Source organism: Pongo pygmaeus, chromosome 15 (assembly GCF_028885625.2).
Source record: "Pongo pygmaeus isolate AG05252 chromosome 15, NHGRI_mPonPyg2-v2.0_pri, whole genome shotgun sequence".
Lineage (NCBI taxonomy): Eukaryota > Metazoa > Chordata > Mammalia > Primates > Hominidae > Pongo > Pongo pygmaeus.
Genome location: NC_072388.2, coordinates 34,714,075 through 34,722,572, shown reverse-complemented (window position 1 = coordinate 34,722,572; position 8,498 = coordinate 34,714,075). Strand labels below are relative to the sequence as shown.

At 42.7% G+C, this 8,498-nt stretch overlaps 1 non-coding gene across 1 annotated transcript; it reads right to left on the bottom strand.

Moving 5' to 3' along the window:
* Positions 1-8,184: 8,184 nt before the first annotated feature.
* On the bottom strand, positions 8,185-8,245 carry LOC129013376 (U7 small nuclear RNA). The gene has a single exon (XR_008493862.1). It is a non-coding gene; the product is annotated as a U7 small nuclear RNA (small nuclear RNA).
* Between the last annotated feature and the right edge of the window lie 253 nt (positions 8,246-8,498).

The following is an 8,498-nucleotide window of genomic DNA, read 5'->3' as shown; positions in this document are numbered from 1 at the left end:
TCTGCTGAGAGATCAGCTGTTAGTCTGATGGGCTTCCCTTTGTGGGTAACCCAACCTTTCTCTCTGGTTGCCCTTAACATTTTTTCCTTCATTTCAACTTTGGTGAATCTGACAATTATGTGTCTTGGAGTTGCTCTTCTCGAGGAGTATCTTTGTGGCGTTCTCTGTATTTCCTGAATTTGAATGTTGGCCTGCCTTGCTAGATTGGGGAAGTTCTCCTGGATAATATCCTGCAGAGTGTTTTCCAACTTGGTTCCATTCTCCCCGTCACTTTCCTGTACTCCAATCAGATGTAGATTTGATCTTGTCACATAGTCCCATATTTCTTGGAGGCTTTGTTCATTTCTTTTTATTCTTTTTTCTCTAAACTTCTCTTCTCACTTCATTTTATTCATTTGATCTTCCATCACTGATACCCTTTCTTCCAGTTGATCGAATCGGCTACTGAGGCTTGTGCATTCATCACGTAGTTCTTGTGCCGTGGTTTTCAGCTCCATCAGGTCCTTTAAGGATTTTTCTGCATTGGTTATTGTAGTTAGCCATTTGTCTAATCTTTTTTCAAGGTTTTTAACTTCTTTGCCGTGGGTTCAAACTTCCTCCTTTAGCTCAGAGTAGTTTGATCGTCTGAAGCCTTCTTCTCTCAACTCGTCAAAGTCATTCTCTGTCCAGCTTTGTTCCATTGCTGGTGAGGAGCTGTGTTCCTTTGGAGGAGGAGAGGCCCTCTGATTTTTAGATTTTTCAGTTTTTCTGCTCTGTTTTTTCCCCATCTTTGTGGTTTTATCTACCTTTGGATTTTGATGATGGTGACGTACAGATGGGATTTTGGTGTGGATGTCCTTTCTGTTTGTTAGTTTTCCTTCTAACAGTCAGGACCCTCAGCTGCAGGTCTGTTGGAGTTTGCTGGAGGTCCACTCCAGACCCTGTTTGCCTGGGTATCAGCAGTGGAGGCTGCAGAACAGTGGATATTGGTGAACAGCAAATGTTGCTGCCTGATCGTTCCTCTGGAAGTTTTGTCTCAGAGGAGTACCCGGCCGTGTGAGGTGTCAGTCTGCCCCTACTGGGGGGTGCCTCCCAGTTAGGCTACTTGGGGGTCAGGGACCCACTTGAGGAGGCAGTCTGTCCATTCTCAGATCTCAAGCTGTGTGCTGGGAGAACCACTCCTCTCTTCAAAGCTGTCAGACACGGACATTTAAGTCTGCAGAGGATTCTGCTGTCTTTTGTTTGGCTGTGCCCTGTCCATAGAGGTGGAGTCTACAGAGGCAGGCAGGCTCCTTGAGCTGAGGTGGGCTCCACCCAGTTTGAGCTTCCCTGCTGCTTTGTTTACCTACTCAAGCCTCGGCAATGGTGGGCGCCCCTCCCCCAGCCTCACTGCTGCTTTGCAGTTCGATCTCAGACTGCTATGCCAGCAATGAGCGAGGCTCTATGGGCATAGGACCCTCTGAGCCAGGCACGGGATATAATCTCCTGGTGTGCCGTTTGCTAAAACCATCGGAAAAGCTCAGTATTAGGGTGGGAGTGACCTGATTTTCCAGGTGCCGTCCGTCACCCCTTTCCTTGGCTAGGAAAGGGAATTCCCCAGGTGAGGTGATGCCTCGCCCTGCTTCAGCTCACACTTGGTGCGCTGCACCCACTGTCCTGCACCCACTGTCTGACAATCTCCAGTGAGATGCACCCAGTACCTCAGTTGGAAATGCAGAAAGCATTCGTCTTCTGCGTCGCTCACTCTGGGAGCTCTAGACTGGAGCTGTTCCTGTTCGGCCATCTTGGCTCCACCCAACACCTGCCTTTTTTTGCTTTCCATTTGCTTGGTAGATCTTCCTCCTTCCCTTTATTTTGAGCTTATGTCTGTCTCTGCACATGAGATGGGTCTCCTGAATACAGCACACTGATGGGTCTCGGCTCTTTATCAAATTTGCCAGTCTGTGTCTTTTAATTGGAGCATTTAGCCCATTTACATTTAAGGTTAACATTGTTATATGTGAATTTGATCCTGTCATTATGATGTTAGCTGGTTATTTTGCCTGTTAATTGATGCAGTTTCTTCATAGCATCAATGGTCTTTACAATTTGGCATGTTTTTGCAGTGGCTGGTACCAGTTGTTCCTTTCCATGTTTAGTGCTTCCTTCAGGAGCTCTAGTAAGGCAGGCCTGGTGGTGACAAAATCTCTCAGCATTTGCTTGTCTGTAATGGATTTTATTTCTCCTTCATTTATGAAGCTTAGTTTGGCTGGATATGAAATTCTGGGTTGAGAACTCTTTTCTTTAAGAATGTTGAATATTGGCCCCCACTCTCTTCTGGCTTGTAGGGTTTCTGCCGAGAAATCCACTGTTAGTCTGATGGGCTTCCCTTTGTGGGTAACCCGACCTTTCTCTCTGGCTGCCCTTAACATTTTTTCCTTCATTTCAACCTTGGTGAATATGACAATTATGTGCCTTGGGGTTACTCTTCTTGAGGAGTATCTTTGTGGTGTTGTCTGTATTTCCTGAATTTGAATGTTGGCCTGCCTTGCTAGGTTGGGGAAGGTCTCCTGGATAATATCCTGAAGAGTGTTTTCCAACTTGGTTTCATTCTCCCCATCACTTTCAGGTACACCAATCAAACGTAGATGTGGTGTTTTCACATAGTTTTGTATTTCTTGGAGGCTTTGTTTGTTTCTTTTTACTCTTTTTTCTCTGAACTTCTCTACTCGCTTTATTTTATTAATTTGATCTTCAATCACTGATACCCTTTCTTCCACTTGATCAAATCGGCTACTGAAGCTTGTGTATGCATCACATAGTTCTTGTGCCATGGTTTTCAGCTCCATCAGATCATTTAAGGTCTTCTCTACACTGTTTATTCTAGTTAGCCATTTGTCTAATCTTTTTTCAAGGTTTTTAGCTCCTTTTGATGGGTTTGAACATCCTCCTTTAACTCTGAGAAGTTTGTAATTACCAACCTTCTGAAACCTACTCCTGTCAACTCCTCAAAGTCATTCTCTGTCCAGCTTTGTTTCATTGCTAGTGAGGAACTGCGATCCTTTGGAGGAGAAGAGGTGCTCTGGTTTTTAGAATTTTCAGCTTTTCTGATCTGGTTTCTCCCCATCTTTGTGGTTTTATCTACCTTAGGTCTTTGATGTTGGTGACCTACAGATGGGGTTTTGGTGTGGATGTCCTTTTTGTTGATGTTGATGCTATTCCTTTTTGTTTGTTAGTTTTCCTTTTAACAGTCAGGTCCCTCAGCTGCAGGTCTGTTGGAGTTTCCTGGGTCCACTCCAGATCCTGTTTGCTTGGGTATCACCAGTGGAGGCTGCAGAACAGCAAATATTGCAGAACAGCAAATATTGCTGCCTGATCCTTCTTCTGAAAGCTTTGTCCCAGAGGGGCACCTGCCTGTATGAGGTGTCTGTTGGCCCCTACTGGGGAGGTGTCTCGCAGTTAGGCTACACGGGGGTCAGGGATCCACTTGAGGAGGCAGTCTGTCTGTTCTCAGAGCTCAAATGCTGTGCTGGGAAAACCACTGCTCTCTTGAGAGTTGTCAGACAGGGAGGTTTAAGTCTGCAGAAGTTTCTGCTGCCTTTTGTTCAGCTATGCCCTGCCCGCAGAGGTGGAGTCTATAGAGGCAGTAGGCTTTGCTGAGCTGCGGTATGCTCTGCCCAGTTCGCGCTTCCTAGCCACTTTGTTTACCTACTCAAGTCTCAGCAATGGCGGATACCCCTCCCCTCACCAGGCTGTAGCCTCACAGGTTGATCTCAAACTGCTGTGCTAGCAGTGAGCAAGGCTCTGTGGGTGTAGAACCTGCCAAGCCAGGCACGGGAGAGAATCTCCTGGTCTGCCGGCTGCTAAGACTGTGGGAAAAGCACAGTATTTGGGCAGAAGTGTCCCGTTTTTCTAGGTACAGTCTGTCACAGCTTCCCTTGGCTAGGGAAGGGAAATCCCCTGACCCCTTGTGCTTCCCAGGTGAGGCAATGGCCCGCCCTGCTTCAGCTCGCCCTCCCTGGGCTGCATCCACTGTCCAACCAGACCCAATGAAATGAACCAGGTACCTCAGTTGGAAACACAGAAATCACCTGTCTTCTGTGTTGATCATGCTGGGAGCTGCAGACTAGAGCTGTTCCTATTTGGCCATCTTGGAACTGACTTGCTCATCACCTTTTTCAAATGTGTAGGCTGACCACAATTAATGTGAAAGTAAGGATATAGAGCAGAACTTGGAGAAAACGCCTGTATTTTGAGTCAGTTAGACAAGACTTCCCTAGGCTAGGATTAAACACCCAAAAGTGAACCATGGAATCTCTGAAGGCCTCCTTAGCTCATTGAACCAAATCCTGCAATCCAAGACTGACCCTAAGGCCTACATGCTTGCCTCATGGGTCTTGATATTGACGGGATGGGATACAAAGGAGGAACAACATCTTTCTTTTCTTCTTTCCTATAGTTAAAGTGTAAATGCTTTCATCATTTCCTTTTGTTTTGTCCTCATATTGCTATTTAATACTATTCACATCAGGCAGTGTTATCAAACACACTCTTAATACCCACAAGCAATTTTCCATTGCTTCTAGAAGCACCTGTTTCCACGGCCATGAGGACTCCACCTTCCTGGGTCACATGCAACCTGACTGCTGTTCTTTAGCCAACAGAGCATCCTGAACACAACCCTAGCATGTGAGAAGCAGACAGATCTCAATAATTACTGCTTCTCATTTCAAGTACGTTTCCTCTTTCAGGGTAACTGGTGAGAAAGTGCTGACATGCTCCTTACAAAGAACAAGTCTCTTTGTAATAGAAAAAAATAAATGTATCTGGAAAATGCAGTGACCAAAAAATCAGAACAAATACTTAATTTAAAACTCTTGTACACTGGAGGGGATGGCTTTGGTTGAGAGAACAAAGGTCTTTGTGAAAGAAGACATAATAAAAATCCCTTCCCCCTAGTGGCTTTCTAGGAAATTGCCATTATGGTGCCTTTAAACCTGGCCACAATTTTGAGCTTCTGCTTGTTGGGAAATAGAGCACGTGATGCCACACTGCAGGCAGCAATGAAGTTGTCTGTTCTGCCTAGGGTTGATGTCCACCTGTCACAAATTGGGAGCTTTGGGGTTTCGTTTGGAGAAACAAACTATCTGACTCCTTAACAGGGAATGTCATTCAGGTGATTGAGAGTACTATCAAAATATTACCAATACTACATTCACTGACCATATTATTATATAGAGAGGAATTTGGAAAAAAATTTGCTCTAGATGAACCAAATGCTGATAGTAGCATCAGTGAGAGTCTACTTTTAGGTGCTTACATAGGAAATTTGAGAAAAAGATGTGAATAAATTCTATTGGTTTGTTTGTTTGTTTGTTTGTTTTGAGATAGAGTCTTGTTCTGTGCCCCAGGCTGGAGTGCAGTGGTGTGATCTCGGCTCATTGAAACCTCTGCCTCCCAGGTTCAAGTGATTCTCCTGCCTCAGCCTCCTGTGTAGCTGGGATTACAGGTGGGCACCACCACACCTGATTAATTTTTGTATTTTTAGTAGAGACAGGGTTTCACCATGGTAGTCAAGCTGGTCTCAAACTCTGGACCTCAAATGATCCACTCACCTTGGCCTCCCAAAGTGCTGGGATTACAGGTGTGAGCCACTGCACCCAGCGATAAATTCTAAAAAGAGGGTTTTTTGGTTTTGTTTCAGTTTTTTTTAAGAGTATACATGATGTGGAAATAATAACAAATCTCATTACATATATATATATATATAAATTAATCTGCAAAATAGTTGTGAAACTTAAGACATGGAAATAACATGATGCCTCATTCCCAGCTTCATCCTACTTTTCTACCCTCCATTATCTCTGCCTCTTCTTCCTTATCTATTTTACTTTTGACCTTGTTGCACACATACACATACATCATCTTAAATTCTTTCTTATAACAAGTCAGATATACATAAAATAAGTAGGGTTCATATGATTGATGGCTTTAGAACCAGCGTAGGAAGTCTGACATTTCAGTAGGAAAATCTTTTATAAGCCACCTCTGGAATTTAACATGGAAGTGGCTTCCTACCAGAGTGATGGGAGGCAGGCTTCTCAGATCATGTGAGTCCCCCAAGGCAGCTACACATCATCATACTCTCATTTGTCTTTTCTGCATATGCTATATAGCAAACTGTCAGGCATGAGGTACTGATTGACTAATAAATGATAAATTTGCATTACTTTATGGCATTTCTGCTCAGACCTATAAACATTCTATATTATTTCAAGGTTTAGTCTCAAGCAATCTAAAGCCAAGTGGGTTAAAAAAAAAGATGTGGGCATATAAACATGCTGTCATATTTCTGATAACCAGTTGCTTTAGAAGAGGGCTAGCTGCATATAAATTTTAGTGAAAGAAAATTAATATGAAGCATTACTTCACTGTAGCAAGATTTTAAGCAGCTAAAATCCACCTTCCTAGCCTTTGGATTCTATCTGTAAAATGTGATCTGAGAAACCTGGATTAATTTCTCTTCCTTCCACTGCTTGCAACCTCCTAACAGACTTTGCTAATTTTAAGCTATTCTAACCATACTCTGTGCCTGGGTTGACTTAAGGCGGGTGTTCTTCTGGTACATCTGTAACCACCTTGGATTAGAGCCTAGATAGAGACACCATTCTGAATATTGTAATGGCAAGGTACAGTGTACTTCATCTATGCATTCTAAAAGGGTTTTAAAAACAATGAGTTGGTCATTGAGCAGTTTGGGATCCTCGGCCAAAGAATAGTTGATGAATATAATGCCAACCACACCAGGGGCAGTCGTAATAAGACACCATGAACTTCCTTCCGAGAGATCTGAAGTTAATGCATGACTGGAATTAGACACACAGTGCTATGAGAGGCATTGTCGGAAGAAGTGATGTTTAAGCTGAGGCTTCAAAGGCGAAGTGAGAAAGGATCCATCAATGAAGGGAAGGGGAATCACGTTCAGTCAGTGGGACAGAGGAGACAAGTACTGAACACAGAAAAGCTGGTGCATTCAAGGAACCAAAAGATGATCATTGTAGGGTGACAAGGAAAATGGGTATGGATAAGGGTGGGAAAGTGGTAGGGACCTGAGTGTGAAGGTTCTTACAAATTAAATTGCTTGAACATTTAAGGGTTATGGGAAATCATGAAGCTCTTTAAGTACCTAATCACATTTATATTGTAGAAAAGGCATTCATCCATCTAGATGGGATGCTTCCTCTCATTTCCACACATTTGTTGTCTGTGCTGAAGGGTGGAGGAGCGCTGACCCTGCTCATTGCCATAGAGAATAAGTTGGCTACACGGGGCTTCTCTTAGAGTCACAAAGACATGCCTTTCCTCCTGGGTCCTTTGCATCTGCCTGCAGTGCTCATACTTCTCTCTTGGTTGACTCATTCTTACTCTTGTAGTCTTACCTTGAAAGTGAGCTCCTGAGAGAGGCCCTCCCTGACCACCTCATAATTACAATGCCCTCTCCCCATATTCTCTATATCAGCACTTTGCTTATTTCCTATATAGCACTCATGACAATTTGCAAGTTGGGGTTTTCTTGAGGAACCCCTTTTTGTCTTTCTCTCACTAGTATAAAAAAGCTCCATGGCATTGGAAATTCATACCTTGCCTGTGTTACTCACTGACATATCCAGAGCACCTTCATGAGAGACTGAGTGTAGGGAGACCAGTCAGAGAACCACTGTAAGCATTCAAGTGAGAGGTACTGGTGGTCTGGGCCTAGGTTAATAGTGATGCACTCATTTAGGGATATTTTTAAAACAGGCAAAACAGGTCTTGATAATTGATTGGATGGTGGGAAAGAGAAAGGTCAAGAGCCCCCAGGCTTCAGGGACTCTCAGAGTTCTAGGTGTCCAAAAGGATTGGAAAAAAATCAATTGTTACTAATGGAAATCACATAATAAGCAGTTTCAGAAAAATTGTTCCACAGCTATTTTAAGGGTTTAAAGCTATTATTAATAGTAAAACTGAAACAGTAGGTAGTAAGCAGAAAAAAGAGCACTAATTTATAGCCTGCAGAAGGTTTTCAAAGTGTTGGAATAAAAAGCAAGTGATAAATGGTTTTTAGAAGTATAGCAATCCCTTGTTTGAGATTGCTCAACTGAAATGATAATTCTTCAGTTACAGAATAGTGTAAAAGTAGGTTTAAGGTGGGATTTTTTGGTTTTTTTTGTTTGTTTTTTGGTGTGTGGGGTTTTCCTGTAAAATCCAGGAGAACTGCTGGATAAATTCTAGAAGAGCTGTAACTGGTTTAAGATTTAAGTAACATCAAATCAGTAGACTTGAGTAAGATTTTAGAATAATCTAATCAATATGCTATATATACATATTTATAACTATAGATACCAACAAAAATGTCTTCTATGATTTTTGCAATGCTTGGAAAAAGAAGTCATAGTAATAATAACCTTATATACAGTAATGATCAGTTTACAAGACACTTTCTATATACATTATCTATGTTGATTGCTGCAACCTCTTTGTAAAGTTAAACTTATTGATTT